Consider the following 24,820-nt stretch of genomic DNA (forward strand, 5'->3'; position numbering starts at 1 on the left):
TATGACTATCACTAAGTCTTGTATCTTATGATTCTTGATGAATGTATTTTTTTTTCCTTTATGTACACTGAGAGCATATGCACCAAAGCAAATTCCTTGTGTGTCCAATCACACTTGGCCAATAAAGAATTCTATTCTATTCTATAAAGAATTCTATTTATAAATAGAATAAACTAGAAATCATTGTACAAATTGTATCTTACCATTCACCTTTAATACTCACCCAGTGATACTATTAATATTTAACTTACCCACAATCCCATGTTATTCTATTTTTAACTTTACCTTCTTCCTACTGGAAATACAAATGTATCCTTTATTTTTATTTTATTTTTGTGCCTTTGTGTCTTCAAGAGTCAGTTTTGACTCCTGGTAACTACCTGGATTAAACTTTGCAGGTTTTTTGGCAAGGTTTTTCAGAAATTGGTTGCCATTTAGATTTTTATTAGGGTGAGATTAGGGCTAGGAAAGAAAACAAGTTTACATTTTGTAGAGTAAATAGTGGGCAAGACTTCTTTTGTGAGGCACTACTTGTGTTTGTTCTAGAATCAGTCCAACCAAAATCAGGCTCATAAAACTAAGGAATACAATAGGAAACAATAAAGCAGGGAAAGGGGATCAAGCTGACAACCCCAAACTAATTATTTTACTATTACAAGATTCGTAATAGAGCTGCAGTTTCAGTTAATAGAAACAATTTCATTAAGAGAACATGGATCATCTTGATGTTTGTAAACAGAATATTTATTTTCTGAGCCCAATGTATTATTGAAGAGTTTTGAAAGTTAACTAAAAAAAACTGTTCTTCCCATAACACTTCTTATTAACTAGGAAACCTATTTTGGGATGGATGGACTGCATTCACATGCAATTCAAAGTTTCAAATTTAATGGAATTCAATTTAGTTCCCTAATTCAAGGGGTGAGCCTTCCTATTATTATAGTGATATTGCACTATAATAATATTTACACAATTGTTTAATTTTCAAGTTATCATTGTGTTAGTGGAGTTTTATCCACTAACAAGGACTTTGTTTCTAGCAACAACTGTTATTCTAAAGGGCACCAAAGCACTTCCTTACATAATGTAAATTTGAAATTTACATTAGGATTAGGAAAATGATTACATACACTATGCAACTTCAGCACTGTATAAAACATACTATACATATACAATGCTATATTATTTTACATCAGGGGTCTTCAAACTTGACAGCTTTAAGACTTAGGGACTTCAACTCTCAGAATTCCTCCTCCAGTCATGCTAGATCAGGAATTCTGGGAGTTGAAGTCCACAAGTCTTAAACTTGCCAAGTTTGAAGACCCTTGTTTTGCATTAATTCATAATCTGATTTAATGAAAGATGATCACTTTTGGAACAGGAAATGTATAAAGATCAATGAGCACTCTAGACACGCTGGACATTCTGATTTAGATTTCAGGAAAGTTAATTAAAATTATTAGTGAGCTTCTTTAGATATTTATTATTATTTAATTTATTATTATTACTATTACTGTTGTTGTTATTGTTGTTGTTGTTGTTATTATTATTATTATTATTATTATTATTATTATTATTATTATTATTATTATTATGCTTCTTTAGCTGTTCAAAGATTCAAGGGAATCTCAGTGTACTTTAAAATTTTAAAATGTTCAACTGACCAGGAGGAAAAAATGTCTATCTTGAGTTACCAATCACATATTTCATAAATAACACTGTTGCTTGATAATCTAGGTCTCACAAGTTGATTAGCTGGCTATAACTCCACCACTTTTTGCAGAAAAATAATGGCCAGAGGGAACTTTTTTTAAAAAAATGAAACTTTCAAAAGTTTCTGTAGAAAATAACAGAAACAGCAATGGGAAGGTTAAAATGTGTTTCTAGAATGTTTCTGCTACTCAATTAAGAAATTTCTTACAGTTCTTTATATAAAACATAATATGGTCAAACAACATAATACTAATATAAAAGAGTGAATTACTTATTAGCTGTCTTCAGAAATTTCCCATCGCCATTTTCTGCAGTAGCTAAAACTGCACTGACTATGAAACTTTTTCAAAGATTGTGCAGCTTTCGCAACATGTAGGCAATGTTTTGAACCTGGGTCCAAAAAAGGACACAGCAAAGGCAGCAAGGCCCTGGATGCAAAAGGTGAAAGGGTGGGAGATCTGGGAAAGAAGACAGCTGAAGTGAATGAATGTTTGCTGGCGCTTGCTGGAGAACAAAGGAGTGCTTGGTGGTTCATTAACTGGCATGGGCTACAGAGTCAGATAACAGATAATCAGAGTTGGAAGGGACCTTGTAGTCCAACCCCCCATCCAATCTCTTCTTGAAAGTCTCAAGTGATGCGCTTCCACAACTTCCGAGGGCAAGCTGTTCCATTGGTTCATTGTTCTCACTGTCAGAAAGTTTCTCCTTATTTCCAGGTTAAATCTTTCCTTGTTCAGTTTCCATCCGTTATTCCTTCTCTGGCCTACAGGCACTTTAGAAAATAGATTGATCCCTTCCTCTCTGTGACAGCCCCTCAAATATTGGAAGACTGCTATCATGTGTCCCTGGTCCTTCTCTTCACTAGACTAACCATGCCCAGTTCCTGTAACCATTCTTCATATGTTTTAGTCTCCAGTCCCCTAATCATCCTGGTTGCTCTTCTCTGTACTTCTTCTAGAGTCCCAACATCTTTTTTATAATGTGATGAACAAAACTGGATGCAGTACTCTAGGTGTGGTCTTACTAAGGCTTTATAGACTGGTATTAGTACTCCTTGATTTTGATTGTACCCATCTGTTAATACAATTTAGGATTGCATTAGCTTTTTTGGCTGCTGCTGCATACTGCTGGCTCATATTTCGCAGGTTGTCCACTAAGACTCCAAGATCCCTCTCACAGTTACTTCTATTGAGGCTGGTTTCACCCAGCCTGTATATGTACTTTTGGTTTTTCTTGCCCAAGTGTAGGACTTTACTCTTCTTTACATTGAATTTCATTTTGTTAGATACGGCCCAATATTCTAGTCTGTCAAGATCCATCTGGATCTTGAGCCTATATTCTTGGGTGTTAGCTATTCCTATCAGCTTAGTATCATATGCAAATCTGGTAAGTTCCCCTTCTGTTCCCTCATCTAAGTTGTTAATGAAGATATTGAAGAGTACTGGGCCTAAAACAGAACCTTGTGGCACCCCAGTCACGTTGCCTGCTAAAATTTCCCGGGCAATGGTAAGATGTTGCTGAACTGCACAGTTCTGGAGCTACTTACTGTTCCACAACAAGAGTATAGAGCAGCCAAAAGTGCAGAGATGGGGAGAGGTTTGAGATAGCTGGGTGGATGTACCACTGTGGTAATAAGTGCCTGAATTGTTTATTTTATTTATTTATTTTTATTTGTCAATTGCTTACAAGATAATAAGTATAAGTAAAAACATAGTTATGAACACATGGATACATACAAGAAAAATTAAAAAAAATAAAAGAAACAATAAGACAGGGATGGTAGGCATTTTTGGTGCACTTATGCACGCCCTCTACAGACCTCTTAGGAAAGGGGTGAGGTCAATAGTAGACAGTCTAAGGTTAAAGTTTTGGGGGTTTGGGGAAAAAACCAGAGTCAGGTGGAGTATTCCAGACATTGACCACTCTGTTGCTGAAGTCGTATTTCCTGCAATCAAGTTTGGTGCGATTAACCTTGAGTTTGTATCTATTGTTTGTTCTTGTGTTGTTGTGGTTGAAGTTGAAGTATTCATTGACAGGTAGGACATTGCAATGTATGATTTTATATACTATACTTAGATCGGACTGAAGGCAGCATGCTTCTAGGTTTTCTAGGTCGTTTCAACAGTGTCTTCTGTAAACTCAATATGTATTAGATCATTGTAGTTGTCTGTGGTTCGACTAGGAAATACTGGGCATGATCCAGTATTGTGATCATAGGTATGCTAAAACAGCTGTAATTTTGGATATGTTAATTTTTTTCAATTACCATTTTAATTTTGAACAGTTGCAGTGAATGAATGATTGTAACTTGAAGACTACCTGTGTTCTCATCCCACAAATCAACACAACACCTCAAACTATCATAGAATTTTTTTTATTATTATTAAACATAATATGATAGCTGTACATTGTAGTAGTAGTTCACAACTACAACAGTGCTAAGATTATTTAAAAAAGCCTAAGACCAGTACCCAGACCTCAAATCTCAAGACTTTTGTTCAGAATTTAAATATCTAAACATTAAACTAAAGTTCTGAAAGAATGAGTTATTCAGGGAAAGAAATAAAGACAAATAAAGAAAGTAATAAAGACATTTATTCTGCAAATGAATAAAGACACTGAAAAGTACACATCCACACATCCCAAACACCTTTTCCTTAAAGTAAGAAAAAAACTAAAGAGCTGTGAACTTCAAACCTCCTTTTACAATCCAATTCACACTATAGCTACACATGATTTGCCAAGTTCACTGCATGTAGTAAAGCAAATATTTATTTAGCATATCTTAAGAAGGAAATAAATGTAGCACTGCATAACAACTGAAATAAAATCTAATCAAATATTCAACAGAACTATCACTGCATTTTATCTGAAACATTGGCATTTCTGGAACAAAAATATCAAAGGATATAAATAAGTTGCATAGACACAAAAGCAAAGTGGTTGGAAAAAAATGACATACTATTACACTTCTCATTCTACATTAGGGCTGTCAAATTCAAGGCCTATGGACTGGATCCAGCCCACAGGGGCTTAGATCTGGCCTGTGGGGCCAACCTAGAAATAGCAAATGACTGGCCTGTGGCCAAAAACAGTGCATGTGAGGACTGCGGGCAGCCCTCCCCACTCCATTTTTGCTGGGAGAGGGTTTCAGGAAGCCATCACAAATGAAAATGGAGATCTGGAGCTCATTTTTGCTGGCAGAGTGCTTGCACCATCATAGGCACCCCTGGCACAACTGACATTGAGCTGGCCAGATCTAAGCACCCCATGGGCTAGATCCAGTCCATAGGCCTTGAGTTTGACACCCCTGATGTAGAGTGAGAGATGTGATAATATATCATTTTTTCCAAATGACATTGTTAGTCCCCTAAGGTAAAACATATCCCTGATGTGGCCATTAATGAGATTGAATTTGACAGTCCTGTTCTACATGATCTAATGAATAAGTTTATTAAAACTATCAGTCAGTAACTGCTTCTTTGAGTCCTTATAATCATAATACCTTTTATAAGCCTTTTTCTTTTGCCTTTACTTATTTGAAGTATAAGGGTTATGTTTCTAACTATTTAAACTTTAATTTTAGTAACAATGGGTCTGGTTTTATTTAATCTACTATTAAATAATTTGTTCTTTCTATCCAAGCTACTTACAACATTTTTGCTCCAGCAACAAAATTTAAATACTTCATTTTTATCAGTCTTCCCAGTGGCACAACTATATGTTATGAGGAGAATAGAGTTGTTGTTGACAATGTGATATTTTTACAATTATAAAGATAAAAGAAAAAAAAATCTATTTCAATTGTTCTTGGACTCCTGGTGATTCATGGACATATTTATGCAGCTTTCTTAGTAATAGTATTGGAGTTGTTTATTGTCTTTTTTCATGATTTTTTTTAAATTCCCAGTGTAACATACAGCTGTGGTAATAGCCAGTTTTCTCTCATCTAAATATTTATTTTTCCAGTATGGTGCAATGAAGAACTGCTACTTGCTCTGTATGTGTGTGTGGTGTGTGTGTCTGTCTGTCTGTCTGTTTTTAACCAATGGTCTATATTTCTGAAAAGCATATATAGTGTATGTGGATATCCTTGCTGCTGTATAATGGTCCTCCAGATATCTGCCGCTCAGATATCTGGTAGTATTACTATTAGACATATTTCTAATGTGCTTAATCATATTAGAAGCAAATAAGAATGACAAAGAAATAAATTAGAAATGAGTACAGAAGAAATGCTTGTAACTGAGCTAATATTCCTGTCATAACTGCATCAATATATCCAAGATAATGGGATTTATTGATGTAAATTAAACATACCAATGCTAATGTTTTTGTTGAGGATAAGACTGACATAACTGTCATTTTAATATACACATTCAGGACTGTTGAATCCCCAAATTTTTGTATTAGCTAGTCTTTTGGCTCAGACTTAATAAATCCACAAGCTATCTGTTATGTCCTGAGGACAAGGAGTTCTCACTCAGGTCCACTCACTTTACGTGGGCGTTATTCCCCCATTCCCATTGGTTGGCTCTCCCCAGCAGCCAGCTATAAAAGCAGGCTGCGGGGTCCAACCGGTTGCTGATTGCTGCGAGCCAGTTCCAGGCTAGGCAAGCACGGTCAGCCCTTTATTGTAAAATAAAGTATTGTTGCACTCATGCTCTGGTTCAGCCTCTCATTGCTCAAACAAAACACTGGCGACGAGGGTGGGATGGCTACCAGAAGCACCTTGCAACCACTGAGTCACTAGCCACCGATCCGCAGCCCAGAGAGAGCGATCGGCTGGCGACAAGGGAAACGCTGATCCGCAGCCAGAGAGAGCGGTCAGCCAACAATACGAGCGATCAAAAAGAGCAAACGCTGATCCGCAGCCAGAGAAAGCGGTCTGATTCAAAGTTAGAAGCGTCTGTAGCCGCTTGTTAGCCCCGCTGCAGGGAAAGTGAAGCGCTGCGAGCCGCAGCCGCTCTGTATTTGGCGCGAAATTCAAACGGGTGTCATTTGAATTTCGAGCCAGTAGGAGACACACCACAGCGCTGTAGGAAGTCACCAGCGCCCACTTTTTGGCGCGAATCTAGACACCTCCAACGGCTAGCAGCCAACGTGGTAACCCAGAGAGAGAAAGAGAGGGTAGCAAAAAACCTCTCCAGAGCTGATATCACTCACGAGCGCCCGTAGTCCCAGAGAGATTTTTTCCGCAGGCAGCCCAGCCGTTCCAGCGCCATGAGTTCCAACCCAGTATTCCCGGCGTTTAAACCAGACGAAGAGAAGTGGGAGTCGTATAAGAACCGCTTCAATCATTACATCGATGCGGTCGGCTTGGCAGATGCGGGAGAGCATCGGAAAAAATCCTATTTCCTAATCTACTGCGGAGCCACCGTTTACAATACCGCCGCAGCACTTGTAGCGCCGAGAGAATTGAAAAACGTTCCGTGGTCCGAGTTGCTTGAGATCCTCACTAACCACTACGCTCCCAGGCCTTCACAAATCGCCAGGAGGTTCACGTTCCGTATGAGGAAGCAATCAAGTAAGGAGACCATCAATCAATATATGGCCGTCCTCAGAACAGCAGCCCTGCACTGCGGGTTTGGAACATACTTGGAGGACATGCTCCTCGATCAATTAGTTTGTGGGGTCAAGGATCTCAACCTACAGAGGCGCCTGCTAGCAAAAAAAGACCTCAACCTTGCGCAAGTGGTCGAGGAGGCCCTAGCAGCCGAGCTAGCAACGAACTCAGCCACCGAAATTCAGGGCCCAAGTGCCAAGCTAGCATCGTTCCCAGTCCATTCCGAAGAGGTGGAAGCGGAGGAAACCCACAACGATGAAAACGACGTGCACCGCCTCGCCAACGACAGACGGTCGCAGGTAGGGGCCAAACAAGAATACACCGGTCCACCCAAGCACATCACATTGTGCCTAGCCTGTGGGGGATCGCATCAAAGGGCCACCTGCAAGTTTAAAGGAGCCACTTGCAACAACTGCCATAAGAGGGGGCACATCGCGAGAGTCTGCCAAGTCCCCAAAGCGCTGCACACAGACCCCGTCCTCGCACGCGGGACCACAGAGGCAAGTATTAAACTGTCGCACGCACCGCCTTGCCAGGCGTACTTGCCACGCTGTTAGTAAAATTTCTCTCTCCGTTTCCCTAGAAGGTAAACCGTGCCACATGGAGGTTGACACAGGGTCAGCGCTCTCAATAATCTCGTGGAACACCCTCAAGAGACTCCACCCCAGCCTATCTACTACCCGGCTTCAGAGATGCCAGTTCGGTCTGAAGGACTACCAGGGGAAGGCCATTCCCGTGATCGGCAGAGGCAAGTTCTTTGTCAGTTTTAGAGCTTTTAAAGGCCACCTACCTCTAGTGGTAGTTAACGGCAATCTACCCACCTTATTGGGGCTCGATTGGTTTCCCCACCTCGGCCTAGGGTTAACAGGAGTCCATGCTGTCTCAACCTCAGACACTGACTCCTTATTCGCTGACTACGCAGATGTGTTCAGCGAGGAGCTGGGGTGTTATAATGGAACCCCCATCTCGTTCACAGTTGACCCCCAGGCAGTCCCAATCAGATTAAAACCACGTAGAGTTCCATTTGCTATTCGACCAAAACTAGACGCTGAATTGAATAAACTACTAAAACAAGGGGTCATTGAGCCAACAGATTTCGCCAAGTGGGAGACGCCCATCGTCACACCCCTTAAAAAGATGGTAGCCTGAGAATTTGCTCGGACTACAAGACAACAATCAATAAATATTTACAAGTTAGCGCCTACCCTGTGCCCGTCATTCAGCACTTATTGCACACATTCGAGCCGGGCAATATTTTTGCTAAATTGGACATGTCTCAAGCATATCAGCAGTTCCCTGTTGATAACCAAACAGCGGAACTTCAGACCATCGTCACTCACAGGGGTGCCTTCCGATGCAAGCGTCTCCAATTTGGCGTAAGTGTTGCCCGGGTATTTTCAATCCCTCATGGAGCGGATTTTACAGGGCCTCCCTGGTGTAGTACCCTACTTCGACGACATCTTGGTCTCGGCCAGGGACAGACCCCAACTCCTCCAGAGAGTGCGAGCAGTGTTAGAGAGGTTCAGACAGCATGGCCTCAAGTTAAAAAAAGAAAAATGCGCCATTGCCACTAGACAGGTGGACTTTCTGGGTTATAAAATTGACACCTCTGGCATTCACCCCCTGGAGTCCAAGGTTAGAGCAATCCACGAAGCTCCCACACCAACCTCCAAAACGGAGCTACAAGCTTTCTTAGGGCTGCTGAACTTTTATGCATCCTTCTTGCCCCATAAAGCCTCAGTAGCCGAACCCCTACACAGATTACTAGACAAAAAGTCACCGTGGCACTGGGGGCACAAAGAAGACCAGGCGTTTAACGCCGTCAAATCACTACTTACGTCAGAGGCAGTGCTCATCCAATTCGACCCCAACCTTCCTTTAGTACTGGCAGCAGACGCATCCCCTTTGGAATTGGGGCGGTCCTTAGTCACAGACTCCCCAATGGCGCCGAGGCCCCCATCGCCTTTTTCTCCAGGACGCTCTCGGCCACGGAGCGAAATTACAGCCAAATAGACAAGGAAGCCCTAGCAGCTGTTGCAGCCGTGAAAAAGTTTCACGAATTCCTTTTGGCCATTTCTTGAACTGGTCACCGACCATAAGCCCCTCCTGGGCCTACTGGCCGGCGACAAACAGACACCTCAAGTCCTTTCCCCTAGAATGACAAGGTGGACACTTTTCCTAGCGGCCTACTCATACAAACTTATTCACCGCCCGGGCAAAACTCTATCCCACGCCGACGCTCTCAGTCGCTGCCCCTTACCCGCTCCGGCTGAAGACCCAGCTCCTGTCAACGCCATTTTCGAAATCACCCAGTTGGACCTGCCCATCACCGCCCTTGACATCGCCGCTAAAACCAAGGCAGACCAAACGCCGCCCAGGTGCTCGACTGGGTGAGGAGGGGGTGGCCGGGAGGCAACGTTGATAACAAATTCGCACCCTTTAAGACTCGCATGCAGGAGCTGTCCAGTTTGCAGGGTTGTCTACTGTGGGGCACTCGAGTGGTCATTCCGACCTCGCTGCGCACCCGAGTCCTGGAGGCGTTGCACGAGGACACCCCAGCATTGTGAGAATGAAGGCATTAGCACGCAGCTACGTGTGGTGGCCGGGTCTAGACGAGGACATTGTCAATTGCGTAAGTTCCTGCAGCATTTGCCAGGAATCCCGTCCTGCTCCCCCCATCGCCACCCCTACCAGATGGGAGAGCGCCAACGCCCCTTGGTCTAGAATCCATATCGATCTGGCAGGCCCCGTGCATGGAAAGATGTTCCTAGTGGTCGTGGACGCTTATTCCAAATGGATAGACCTGGCACAGCTATCCACGACCACCACACTAGCAATCACCAACGTGTTAACGCGCCTGTTCGTTACACATGGACTACCCGACTCCATTGTCTCCGATAATGGCCCACAGTTCGCATCAGTAGAATTCAGCCGTTTTGCTGCCAACCTGGGCATTCGCCACATTTTCACAGCCCCATTTCACCCTGCCAGTAATGGGTTGGCTGAAAGGGCCGTCAGGACCACCAAAGAGGCCCTCGCTAGGTTTGGCAGGGATGACTGGCACCACAAACTCGCACGGTTCCTGATGAGCCAGCACTCAACCCCTGTGCAGTCACCAATAAGTCCCCAGCGGAACTTCTGATGGGCCGGCGCCTGAGGACTGTATTGGACAGATTGCACCCACAATACTGCCCTGACTCTCCCCTCGCTTCTACTTCGGGGGTTAGACATTTTTTGTTACAGGAGCCGATATTCGCAAGGAATTTCGCTGGGGACCCACTTTGGATTCCAGGCGAGGTCATCGCCATCACCGGACCGAGATCGTATAGAGTCAGGCTGGAGGATGGTCGCGTCTGGAGGAGACATATAGACCAGCTTAGAAGGTGCCTCAGCACCCTTGCCAACAAGAATCCAGAGTCTCCAGTCGAAGGGGAACCGCCTCATCCGCCGCCCAGCCACATCGTACCCAGCGACCAGTCTGCACCAGCGATCGTTCCGGTCAGCCCAAACTCGGACAACAGCGCCCAGAGAGTTGACCAGCCTGATCCAACCCACGAGAGCTCGACCCCAGTAACCAACCCGGTGGTTCCCGAGGATGCCCAGTCCAGAGAGAGTGTTGGCGACACTATGCCGGCTCGACCATCACAGACTGGTACTGAACAGACAGACAATGTTCCCGAGTTGCGCCATTCCGGGCGCCAACACAAACCCCCCGTCTACCTCAAGGACTATGCATGTTCGCATCTGGGGGGAAGGGGTGTTATGTCCTGAGGACTCAAGGAGTTCTCACTCAGGTCCACTCACTTTACGTGGGCGTTATTCCCCCATTCCCATTGGTTGGCTCTCCCCAGCAGCCAGCTATAAAAGCAGGCTGCGGGGTCCAACTGGTTGCTGATTGCTGCGAGCCAGTTCCAGGCTAGGCAAGCACGGTCAGCCCTTTATTGTAAAATAAAGTATTGTTGCACTCATGCTCTGGTTCAGCCTCTCATTGCTCAAACAAAACACTATCATTGTAAGATTAATCAGAATGGAGAACAATCAGGAAAGATTGCTGAAAAATGGACCTTAATATTCTCCAAAGGCTGTTGAGAAGGTTACACAGTAGTACAGTGAATTTCCAAAAAAGTATTATAGCCTTTAAAGGTTTGTAATTTTATAGGCAGTATGCAACATACAGTAATAAAAAATTAAATTAACATGCAATTTAATTTCTAAAAATATTTTAATATACATTGTTACAAGAGCAATTTGATCTATAGCTTTTTATGTAACGGTTATACTGTTTCCACTTAAGTGGTAGAAAATTGTTAATCCTATGAGCCTGTCATTCAAAGGCTGTTTCATTGTTCAGCTGCCAATCATCTTTTCAGCTCTTAAGGCTGAAACAAAAGGTAACAATAGCATTACATTTTTCATGATACATTTTGTTTTTCAGAATTTTATTCTTGGTTTTCACCTTTCTCTTTTTTAAGTAACAGTTTTTGTCAGCTTATTAGAGAGTTCATTTCCAGTTGGAAATGAACTCTCTGATAAGCTGACAAAAACTGTTACTTAAAAAGTATTCAAACTCCTAAGTGTTCAAGTGTTCAAACTCCTAATAATCATCAATTCATCAATATTTAAAAGAACTGGCTTGCGGCAGTATAGTTATGGTGTTGTGTCAGTTATTTTGACTCAGCACTAGGAAGGAGATAATCACAAAACACTTCTGGAAGAAAATTGCAGTGATTCATCTAGACAATCTCCAAGAATTGAACATGACTGAATGAAAAAAAAAATGTTCTGTTAGAATTTAAATTGTTTATATTTAGGTCTCAGCTTTATCATATGATGATAAAAGTTTGTTACTTGTCTTTAGCACTAGTCCACTGTATCTGCTTTTTATATGGTATATCATGCTACTCAGCCTACAGATCAGAAATAGAAAGAAATAATATCAAATTGTCAGATTCTTTATGTACATGTATTTAAGGAACTGGGCTATTGCAGCAGCTGAATATGCCAGTGTTAATGCACAAAACAGAGTTTGCAACTGTGTCCCAATTATTTTGCAGATGTTTCAGTAATATTAAATAGAATACAAAAAATAAAGTATTTCAAAAAATATTTTCTCAGGTGCCTTATAAAATAAATTACTTTTCTAATCTTTTCTCAGCTCTGTTTATTAATAGCAGTAAATGAATTGGTTTTCCTGTTGGATTTCATTTTATACAGCAGAAGTATCATTTAGTGCTATCCCCAGGTTTCTCAATAGCAGATAATAAAAACACATGGAACAAATGTGATATTTATATATCCCATGTATATTTATCATTAGGTCCTTTGAAGCAGTCTCCAAGGTGTCTTTAGCTTAAAAACCATGGGCTCAGGTTTTTCTTAAGTATTATTCATGTCTTAAGGATGATTTAAAAAAAGTTACTTAAACTCTAGGAATATCAGTGTTCTTTAGCATCATAGCCCTCTTGTGGATATAATGAATATGTTATAAAACAATAACCTATCCTTGAACAATTTCATGGTCAAAATGCAATCCTGTGGAATGAAAACTAAAAGATTGTCTCTTTAGCTGAATGCAGGTGAAAGATACAGATGGTCTCCTGTCTTTTTAGTTCTGTAATAGGGTTTCTAACAACAAAATCAGCTAGAACGGAGCCTTGTGTTTCCAGGTTGATTAGGAAAGTTGACTGCTGTTGACTTTTTTCTGACTTTGCTTAGTTACCTTTTCAAGTAAACCAAGAATTTCTATTATATGAAACCATCCATAATTTTTGTGAGACCAGCCTTTAAAACTAAGACACTTCTGTTAATGAGTAATAAGAAGCACAAGCATGATGACTGAGATATTCTGAGAATTGAAGCCCACACATTTTAAAATAGCCAAGATTGAGAAATATTGATATATGGGACAGAACTGAAAAATTTCTCTTTATGTTTTTCATGAATAGTAATAGAATCTGAAATGCACGATAAAAAGATTTAAATATGTACAAATCCTTTCTTGAGAACTCATTTAATTAAACTAAATAAATAAACAAATAAATAAATACACAAATAATAGAAATATGAATGAACTGTATAGAGAAGGTGAATTAGAAAAAATGAGACATGTAAAATTCAAACCTGGAAGTGAACATACAATTATTGTAAAAATTTTCATTAACAGAATTACATTTCTAAAAGCTGGAAGTATGGGCTAACCACAAAATCACAATTCTAACATCAAACCCAAGATATCATTTGCTAAACAGGTTAGTCTTCAATGCTTTAAATATAAAATAGCTTCTGCTCCTCCCCGAAATGTCAGGCACCATTTCTAGTAACTGCAAAGATAAATATTTTATATCTATCTATATAGATGTATATCTAGCAATTTAATTATTTATTTATAAAAGGTATAGGCCAGTTTTCCTTGATAGCATTTAACCATCTTAGTTGCTGTCTTTCACTGAAAATATTTTTTTCTTTAGTCCATAATATATGAATTTCCAAAGTATATGAATTTTTGCAAGCTGATCTTCATCAAAAGATTCTTGTTTGCTGTAGGAATAAGTAATTGGATGTTATTACAATCCATGGTCCAGTTAGTGGCTGTTTTAATCATACTTCAAAACTTTTTCTCTTGTTATTTCTCAATATTCAGCTTTCTTAACTGTACATTGAGAAACTTTGCAGTGTAAATTTTACACTGAAAAAACATATGGACTACTCTATTTGACAGGGTAAAGCAACAGACGCAATTTATATAGACTTCCTTTTCTGGTATAGCATTTGGTGATGCAGTGGTTAGAATGCAGTCTCACTGCTCACTGCCAGGAGTTCAGTCCTGACTGGCTCAAGGCTGACTCAGGCTTCCATCCTAAGGTCAGCAAAATGAGTTCCCAGATTGTTGGGGACAATTGTTTATCATTTCCCTGGCCTTGTTTTGTAAATTGATAAACCTATTATTGTTATAATTTAGAGAACTGTCATCTGAAAACTAAACATTCCAGTTCCAATATATTCCCAACGCATATGAAATTATTTATGAGTGATGGAACTATGTTAACATTACAAATAAGATACTTCAGTATTACTTTTGAATTAATGTTGGGCTAGAAACCAGGCTGCAATTTCCTATTAAAACTGTGTCTGTAATTTAGCATAAATTATACTAGTTGAATTATAATTATTTTTATGTAAATGCTCTGTATATTAATATTGCTTTAAAAGCTTATAGGAGATTAGTTAGTTTGTGAATGTTCCCATGGGCCACATATGTTTTTGTGGGAGTCAATCCTAGGTTGCATCCACTAATTTGACTTCAGAATTTTTGTTAGGAAAACTATTAAGAGTATTCAGAGGAGATGTCTTTAAAGATAATTCCCTGGAATCAGCCATTTTCTTTTTCTTTCTGAGCCTATTCCACATCCAGCAAAAGTACAGTATATAACAATTCAAACACTGGAAACTGGTATCCTTCTGTTTCTACTTCCCCAGTCAGCGGTACTCAGCTGACAAATAAGAAACAATGGAAAAGCAGAAACAAGAATCAAGGTTGGTGGTCCAGAATTGCCTGCCTGCTTATGCATGAGTATTGTCAAGAATATTGATTCCCCAAGCTGGTTGTGCTTCTTGGGAATATACCTCATTGAAGTCAGTGATCTTGCTATAAGTTGGTTTGCAGCTTTACCAATCTGAAGTTAATAAAGCATCCTCAATCCTTGCATATTATCTATTCTTTATCTTTATACTTGTTATCTAGCTCTTTTGTCCTTCCTTCAAGTCTCTTTAATCCTTATTTCTGTCACACATAAATATTTACAAAGCAAAATGGTTTTTATTAAGGCAAAGGTTGCACATTGTGACATTATTAAAATGTTATCAACCTACAAATTAGTTGCATTATACATTCTTTATCTACATAATCCTCATACTCCAGTTATTTTGTTTAGAAATCCAAATTAATTTTATGCGGCCCCAATCTAATTAATTTTGGATTAGCCTTTCAGATGTATGCTGCTCAGATCAGAACAATCTCTACCCCCTTTTTAGGGTGTACTAGTTCTCCTGTGCATTCTGCTTTTGGTAAGGATATTCTGGGACATGAATATCAAGAGGACAGTTAATCCTAAAGCTTATATATAACATCCTGGGGTATGTTAGCTGTAGTTTAAGGATCTAGGGAGCATCGGGACAGAAAATAAAATTCAGTCCATTTCTCATACTAATCGAGTTTTAATAGGACCTCAATGAATTCAAATAGAGTATAATGAAAACTAATAATAGAATTATCTTTAAATAGATCTGGCAATTGTATTTCTTTCTAGTGAATGTAAATATATTTTCTCTATATAATAATCATATAATATATCTGCATTAATATATATATAGTAACATGTAATACTATAATATGTAGGTTTAAACCAATTCATTGTTTAAGATCCAAAGTGTTGATAGTTACAGATACCTATCCATCACAGTTCAATCTTTTATCTGTATCACAAATCAGCTAAAAATCTTTAACCTAAAGCTTAACATACTATATCAATAGCTTTTGTAAAGTAGTCCTTTAACCCAGGGGTCGCCAACCTTTTGGACCTCAAGGACCACCAAACTCATACTTTTAAATCTGGATGACCACTAATCAGATTTTTTTGTAAAAGCTAATATATTTAATATAAAAATTGTTATGTTAAATATAAATATAAATAATATAAATATAAATAATATAAATATAAATACACACACACAACACATATACATACATACCGTGTTTCTCCAACAATATGGTCTCCACCAATAGGAAGGCCCAGCATGTTTTATTGGCATAAAATCAAATTAAGCCCGTTTCCCCAAATTAAGGCCTATATTAAACATGTGAAATGGGGGAGAATGGCCAGGGGGTGCTTGCCATTAGGAAGTACTTTTGTTGCATACCCGGATATGGTGCTGCCTGCGTTGGTGGGGCACTTCGTATCAGGAGACCTTCCACCACCATTGCTTTCCCTTCTCTCTTGCTGCCGCAGCATTTATAGCAATGCCGCAGCATTTGGCGTGGCCATGCATGGCCAGCCACGGCTCCTCCTTGCAACTGGAGCCCTGCGGAGACACTTGGCTTGAGGCGCTCCTGTCACCGCCTTCCCTTTGCCTTCGAAGGTAAACCCAATTCTTTTAAAAATGACACCCTACTATAACAAAGCCTCCCCTGCCCGAAAGGGCAGCCCAACCCCATGTGGGGAGGCAAATCTCCTGGGGCTGCAGCGCAGGATCAGCCCACCCTGGGAGAAGCACCCAGCCGCCATCCCTGTCTGGCGCCGGGCAGAGCGTGAAGAGCTTCACCTGGGGCGCCCAGCACAGCTACAGGCGGACCCTTCTTCCTGGCAGCAGAACTCTCACCAAGGCAGCAAGCGCCTCCCTGCCAGGCCCTCCGCTCATCCCTCCAGGACCGCACCGGAGCTGTGCGGGCTGGGCAGAGCTGGGAAAGTGAGCCGCGGGTGCACACCCACCTGCCAAGCAAAAGAGCCGGGCTGACCCAAGCTTGGCTTCCTTCCCAAGTCCCTCCAGCCAAACACTGTGGCGTTGCTCTAAACGCCACCGCAGCAAGGGAGAAGGGAAAGCAACAGTGACGGAAGGTGTCCCGATACGAAGTGTCCCACCAATGCCGAGGTCAACATCCAAGCTGTTGCCGCCTGCCCACCCGAGGATGCAAGGAGGGAATTAAGTCACCCCCAAAAGACCGCCTAGCCATTTTTTCAGGGGTCAAAAGAAAAAAATAAGGCCCGGCCTTATTTTGTGAGAAACATGGTACATACATATGTTTTCTTAAGTTTGTGTGGGTATTTATATGTATGGTATTCAGCTTTGTTCGGGTATTTTCCTATGTCATTATAGTTATGCTTTTAAAGTTGTAGTGACGTTTTAGCAGAATCTCATCTGCTGGGATCACCACTGTCACCCGTTATTGCAAAACTGTTCATGGAACAATTAGCCCTGCTAATGCCACCAAAAAACCGAAACAATGGTTAAGATACATCGATGACACATTTATTATTTGGCCCCATGGAAAAGGAAACCTAAACAAATTCCTAACACACCTAAACAGCACACACCCCAAAATCAAATTCACCATGGAAATGGAAACAAACAACTACCATTCCTAGATGTACTAATCTACAAAAAAGAGATGGCACACTAGAACACACCATATACCAGAAGAAAACACACTCCAACCTCTACCTCAATGCCCAATCCCACCACCACCCAGCACAAATAAACTCCGTGGCCAAAACACTAATTGCCTGGCAGACAAGACACACATAAAGACTGAACTATGCACCCTGACCAAAGTACTGACAGTCAATGGCTTCCACAAAAGCAAAATCACAGGCCTGAGCCACAAAAACACACTGAGACACAATAGAGACCTTGAAGATGAGCAGACCTATGGTACAGCTGTCCTGCCCTACATAAGAGGTACAACAGACAAAATCGGTAAGATACTACACAGGCATCACATCAAGACTGCCTTCAAAACAGACAAAAAAAATAGCAGCCATCCTAAGAAACCCCAAAGATTAAATTGACCTGGAAAACCAAGGCATATATGAAGTCACCTGTGCATCATGTCCTGCCACATACATCAGACGGACCAGTAGAAGAAAAAGTACCTACCTTGATGAACACGAAAATGCAATAAGAAAGTTGGAACAAACTTCCTCACTAGTCCAACACATGAAAGCCACAGGTCATAGCATTGACTTCAATGGCACCAAAACCCTAGCTACAGAATTATCAGAGAAGCCATAGAGATTGAAAAACAACCTGAAAGCATGAATAGAAGAGATGATTCCACCAGACTGTCAATTATCTGGAAGCCTGCACTCACAAATAAAAAAATCTCCACACCACAAGCCAAACAAACACCTGAGCACAAACAGATGCCCCCTGATACCTCCAGCCCAAACCCAACCAAGCCAACCACCCAGATGAAACCTAGCTTCCTAATAAATGATAGCCAGCCATTCACCTGAAGCCAAGCCACGCTATAAGCCCCCAATACACAAAACACAATGTTGCCAGCTAATCAAGACAAAAAAAATGCTACAAGACAGACAAGATATTAGAAACACCAATCAAGCAGAACACAGCAAACTCTGTTGAGGTATTTCCTGTTAGGAGAATGAGTGCACTCAGGGAAACATAGTGAGAGTGGTGATGAATAACACACAACCAGCACACACAGATACACTGAATAGTAAAATGTAAGTTTTACTTTCTGTAAATGGGTAAACAAAGTCCAACAAATGGTCCAAATCATACACAGTTAAAGCAATTAGTATTCAAAATAATCAGTCCAGGGATAATCCAAAAACGAAGTCCTTTTCTTTACCAGTATCATAAACAAAGTTCAGTAAACGGAGTTTGTGAATAGTTGCAAGACTCACAGCAATTCAAGCAGAATGACAATCAGGCAAAAGGCAAAAGGAAAACAAAGGTAGTGAAAAAAAAGAACAAACCAGGTTTCTGGCTCCATCTTATGGCCATTGGAGGAACCTCAGCCAATCATAATTACAACAGTATTAAATGACTATCCTGGTTTATATATTGCCAACTCAACTGTTAGGTGACTATCATTTCTAACAAACTCCAAGACCAATAAAAAGAGACCAAGACTCCCAACCAATCAAGATGAAGAAAAGAACATTCTAACAAAGCACAAAGCTAGCACCAAATTTAAAACAGAAATGGCTGTGAAAGCCTGACACACAGACGAACCCAATACACAAGCCTGATGATAGCAGATGAGATTCTGTCGAAACATCACTAAAACTTTAAAAGCACAACTGTAATGATGTGGGAAAATACCTGAACAAAGCTGAATACCATACACACACACACACACACACACACACACACACACATACACACATACACACTTATTTAATTAAAACAAAAATGTAAATGCTTAATGATTACAAAATAAAACGTTCCAGGCTGGAAGCCTCTCTCCACCTGGCACCTTCCAAAGACACAGAAGAGCAGTCAGGGTGTGTGTGTGTGTGTGTCAGCTGAGGGCCTCATGGTAACTGCCGCTGGGAGAAGCAGAGGCAAAAAGGGGGCTTTGCTTTCCTTGGGGACAGTGCCCCTCAACCACCACTCCAGGGGCTTCTCAGCAGCATCTGCCTACAGAAGGACTGCCGCCCTCAGTGATTAATTGGGGGGAGGGGAGGGGGAGAAAGTGGGAGCTCCTTTCAGATTCCAGATGGAGGATTGAGAGAGCTCAGATCTGCAGCCAAGGAAAAGCTGGGGGTGGCTCTTCCAGCCTCACCTGGAGACAGGCAAGGAAAGGTCTCCCTGGGGGCACTTTGCTCACTTTAACTTCTCTACCAAACCCAGCCACAGCCAGTGATTATTTGCGGGAAGGGGAGGTGGGAGAGAGAGAGAGAGAAAGCATCTCTTGCATTACCAGGGGAGGAAAGGAGGCAAAACAAAGCTCACTCTTTCACCGAGACTACAAAGCAACAATCTACCGCATTCTAGGAGTTCTTCGAAATCACCAAATGCTCCCACTTGCAGTTCTCATGCCTCCCGGCTCTTCGAGGGACCCCAAGATGTCAGGTCCCTGAGATGCACATGCCAACCAGCTCCACACATGGCGGCAACAAGAGCCCCCTCTCTCAGCGCCCACTGTTAGCTCTCCCCATTAGTTCTCTAGTTTTGAATTGCTCCTGCCTTACTCTCTTTTCTCCCCCGCTTCCCCACCCCCATGCCCACATGCAGGCAGTCAAGAAAAGGGAGATGGAGTTGTGCATAGCTCTCGGCTCTTCCAGTCCTTGCTGCCTCTCCATTGAAGCCTCGGAGATGCAGGCAAAGCCGCCACAGTGATAGCACCGAGTTGCTTACTTCTCCACTACTGCCTCCTCCTCTTCCAGCATCTCCTTCTCTGGGTAGGGCGATTCTTAACTAATTGAGCATACTAAGGCAACTCAGGGTGCTACCGCTTTGCCTGCGTCTCCAAGGCTTTGATGTTGGGAGAGGCAGCGAGGGCTGTAAGAGCCAAGAGCTGCGCATGGCTCCATCTCCCTTTCCTTGCATGTCTGCACGTGGGCACAGGGGACAAGGGGAAGAAAAGAGAGAGAGATGGGAGCAATTCAAAACTAGAGAACTAATGCGTACAGCTAACAGTAGGCACTGGGGGAGGGAACTGTTGTTGCCGCTGCCTGCTATGTGTGGGAGCTGATTGGCGTGTGAATATTCTGTACTGTAGCTAAATACACTGCTCAAAAAAAAAAAGGGAACACAAAAATAAGACATCCTCGATCTAAATGAATGAAATATTCTTATTAAATACTTTGTTCATTACATAGTTGAATATGCTGACAACAAAATCACACAAAAATTATCAACGGAAATCAAATTTAGCAACCCATGGATTTGGAGTTACACTCAAAATTAAAGTGGAAAAAAACACTACAGGCCAATCCAACTTTGATGTAATGTCCTTAAAACAAGTTAAAATGAGGCTCAGTAGTGTGTGTGGCCTCCACGTGCTTGTATGACCTCCCTACAATGCGTGGGCATGCTCCTGATGAGGTGGCGGATGGTCTCCTGAGGGATCTCCTCCCACACCTGGACTAAAGCATCCCCCAACTCCTGGACAGTCTGTGGTGCAATGTGGCACTGGTGGATGGAGTGAGACATGATGTCCCAGATGTGCTCAATTGGATTCAGGTCTGGGGAATGGGCGGGCCAGTCGATAGCATCAATGCCTTCATCTTGCAGGAATTGCTGACACACTCCAGCCATATGAGGTCTAGCATTGTCTTGCGTTAGGAGGAACCCAGGGCCAACCGCACCAGCATATGGTCTCACAAGGGGTCTGAGGATCTCATCTCGGTACCTAATGGCAGTCAGGCTACCTCTGGCGAGCACAGGGAGGGCTGTGCGGCCCCCTAAAGAAATGCCACCCCACACCATTACTGACCCACTGTCAAACTGGTCATGGCTGGAGGATGTTGCAGGTAGTAGAACATTCTCCACAGCATCTCCATACCCTGTCACGTCTGTCACATGTGCTCAGTGTGAACTTGCTTTCATCTGTGAAGATCACAGGGCACCAGTGGTGAATTTGCCAATCTTGGTGTTCTCTGGCAAATGCCAAACATCCTGCACGGTATTGGGCTGTAAGCACAACCCCCACCTGTGGATGTCGGGTGCTCATACCACCCTCATGGAGTCTGTTTCTGACAGTTAGAGCAGCCACATGCACATTTGTGACCCGCTGGAGTCATTTTGCAGGGCTCTGGCAGTGCTCCTCCTGTCCCTCCTTGCACAAAGGCAGAGGTAGCGGTCCTGATGCTGGTATGTTGCCCTCCATGTCTCCTGATGTACTGGCCTGTCTCCTGCTCTGGAAACTACGCTGACAGACACACCAAACCTTCTCGCCACAGCTCGCTTTGATGTGCCATCCTGGATGAGCTGCACTACCTGAGCCACTTGTGTGGGTTGTAGACTCTGTCTCATGCTAGCACTAGAGTGAAGGCACTGCCAGCATTCAAAAGTGATCAAACCATCAGCCAGAAAGCATAGGAACTGAGAAGTGGTCTGTGGTCACCACCTGCAGAACCACTCCTTTATTGGGGATGTCTTGCTAACTGTCTATGCTTTCCACCTGTTGTCTATTCCATTTGCACAACAGCATGTGAAATTGATTGTCAATCAGTGTGGACAGTTTGATTTCACAGAAGTGTGATTGACTTGGAGTTACATTGTGTTGCTTAAGTGTTCCCTTTATTTTGGGGGGCAGTGTATTATGTACAATATCATTATACAGTAGATCCTTCATATTATATTTTATAAAGTTTTCAGTGCCATAAGATCCTACAGAAATGGATTAACCCACATTTAGAAATGATTTGAATAATGAATATCTCTCCTTCTTGTCCTGCTCATATATTTGCTAATTTGTATGCCGTGCTTTCGATTTGAACACAAAAAGTTATAAGAGACCAAGAACCTAACACCTGCTGCAACTTAAAAGAGCTATGTCTTTAGGTAGGAAATGGCATAATTGGGTTTAAAGAGCACCAGACAATAGTATGTTCTCACCATGAGTCTCCCAAAGAATTTTATTGTCTTGGAATCTGACACATTCCAGAGACCTACTATTTAGACCTACTATTTAAAACTCTCTGCTATGATTATAGCCAGGAATAAATAACAGAAGACAATAATTTATCTTGTGGTTTAAAGAGCTCCAGTGTTGGTGCTTCCAATACAACAAAACACGTTTAGAATCCTATCGATAAACTACTACAAGGTGTTTGTACCTGTGATCCTGCCTGCTGCTATTCCAATCTTTTCTAGTTGTGTATTCTCCATATGAAAACTAGTTTGGTGTAGTGCTTAAGTTATCAGGGTAGATATAGCAGACTGTGAGTTCTAGTCCTGTCTTATGCATGATACCAGCTGGGTGACCTAAGGCCAGTCACTCTCCCTCAACCCTCAGTAGAGGCAATAATAAACCACTTCTGAAACACTTTGCCAAGAAAACTGTAGGTACTTATCTAGTCAGTCTCTGAGAAATGGACATAATTGAACCGAAGGAAGGAATGATAATTCTACATATATCTGGGACTGCAGTTTCTAAAATTCTTGAAGCTATCGAGAAGATAAGCAGAAAAAATGGTCCTAGAAAAATGCTTAGAAGGAATAATATGATATACTATACTCAAAGCTATATAGAGAAAAAAGAAAACATATTGTGAAATGTTTTATTGGTCATAAATAAATGGTCATATACATGTTAAATCATTACAGATAATTCACCCACAATACAGATTATAATATAAAATAGATTGCATTAGAACAAACATTTCAGTAATGAATAATTTGCTTTCTTGACAATAGTTCTTATTTAATGATATCGCATTACCAGCTAAGACATTTTTTTAACATGAGATTAACAAAAGGAAATCCAATAATATGCTATTTTAATCAAGAAGAATTAGCAAATACAAATGAAATGTATTGGCAGGGTTATAAAAAAAAACATAACTTCCTATAGTTTAGAAGTCAGATATAACTTCTTCAGTGTACAGGACAAAATGAATTGTAAAATGAATTATTTCCTCCCCAATATATTGTATATTGTTTCCCTATTAAAAATGATTTTATTAACTATATTACTGAATCATATTCCATCAGAGTAGAGAAGTCCTTTCCTGAGACTCAAGGGAGAAGTAATTTGATAGAACACTGAAACTATGAAGTGATTTCACCTACATAAATACAGACCATGTTATCTTATTCTGTTTTCATAAAGTTCAATAAATAGGGAATCTAGACATCTTTTTTCAAATTTTAACTCCATAGCAAGGAATTTTATATAACAGTATTATATATTGCATGTTCTCCTTTTTCACATAACCGGATGGGATTATTTTGTTATATAAGTAGTATCTTAATGTCCTTTTTTAAGTTTCATTCAAAATAAACGTATAAAATTATAATGGGGGTTTATTATGTAGTAAATATTGCTACCCTCAGTTGCATATTCACACATATATTTGGATTCTTGTTTGTGGGGTGGGGAGTTGAGCTTTGGCACTTTTTCATTTCACTTTATTTCACCTTAATTCTATTTTCTGGTTGTTTTAGAGTAGAAAATTCTAGAAGTAAAGAATAAAAAATTCTATTCTATTTTAAGTGATAGCTGCATGTTGGATTTCTTGGTCTCACATTGGATGGATAAACATAATATTCCAAATTTCAATTGGCAATAACACAGCAACCCAGTCAAGTGAAACATCACCGGTCTCTCATTTATATTTTCAGTTACCTTTCTTACACATAGAAATAAAGTCAAGTTAGAAGTTTTATTTATAAGTAATCAAGAAGTTACAAAGCTTTACAAAGGTGAATACATATTCAGTAGCATGTTATTATTACAATAACAAGACTATTTTGTGGCATTACTTTACTAGTTTACTAGTGTTGATTTTAATAACTTAGAAATATATAAGTAACACTACCATCTTATTTAGACTGCAAACGGAATGCAATTGCAAAAAAAGGACCATAAAAATCAACTTATATTGGGTGTTTGTTCAGAAAGACTAAGATTTTTTGAGTAATATCAAAAGAAGGTTTTACAAAAAAAATAGACATTGAAGAAAATAAAAAAATAATAATTAAAGGAACAAGAGCAAAACTAGAATGAAAAATAGAAACTCTGTATGACAAAATATTAGAAGACAAAATAACTTCTGGGTAGACTGAATGGAAAGAGGATATAAAGAATCTGCTTGGAGGGAATGATAAATATGTGCTACAGAAGCATAATTATGCTACTCTTACAGTATGAAAAGGGAAACTGATGGGACAACTATAAGAAGTTGTAAAAATTCTTTTTTATTGATTGATGGATTGATTGATTGCCTAAGTAAATAATTATGTGGCATCATGTTAGTGTCAGCTCTTAGGACCTACATGAGAAGATTTTCTCCATGACAATTTATCCTTAACAGATTAGTCCTTTGGATCTTTCAACAGTGAAGGCAT

This window comes from Pseudonaja textilis, chromosome 7, assembly GCF_049901715.1.
Source record: "Pseudonaja textilis isolate UNSWEBS1 chromosome 7, rPseTex1.2, whole genome shotgun sequence".
NCBI lineage: Eukaryota > Metazoa > Chordata > Lepidosauria > Squamata > Elapidae > Pseudonaja > Pseudonaja textilis.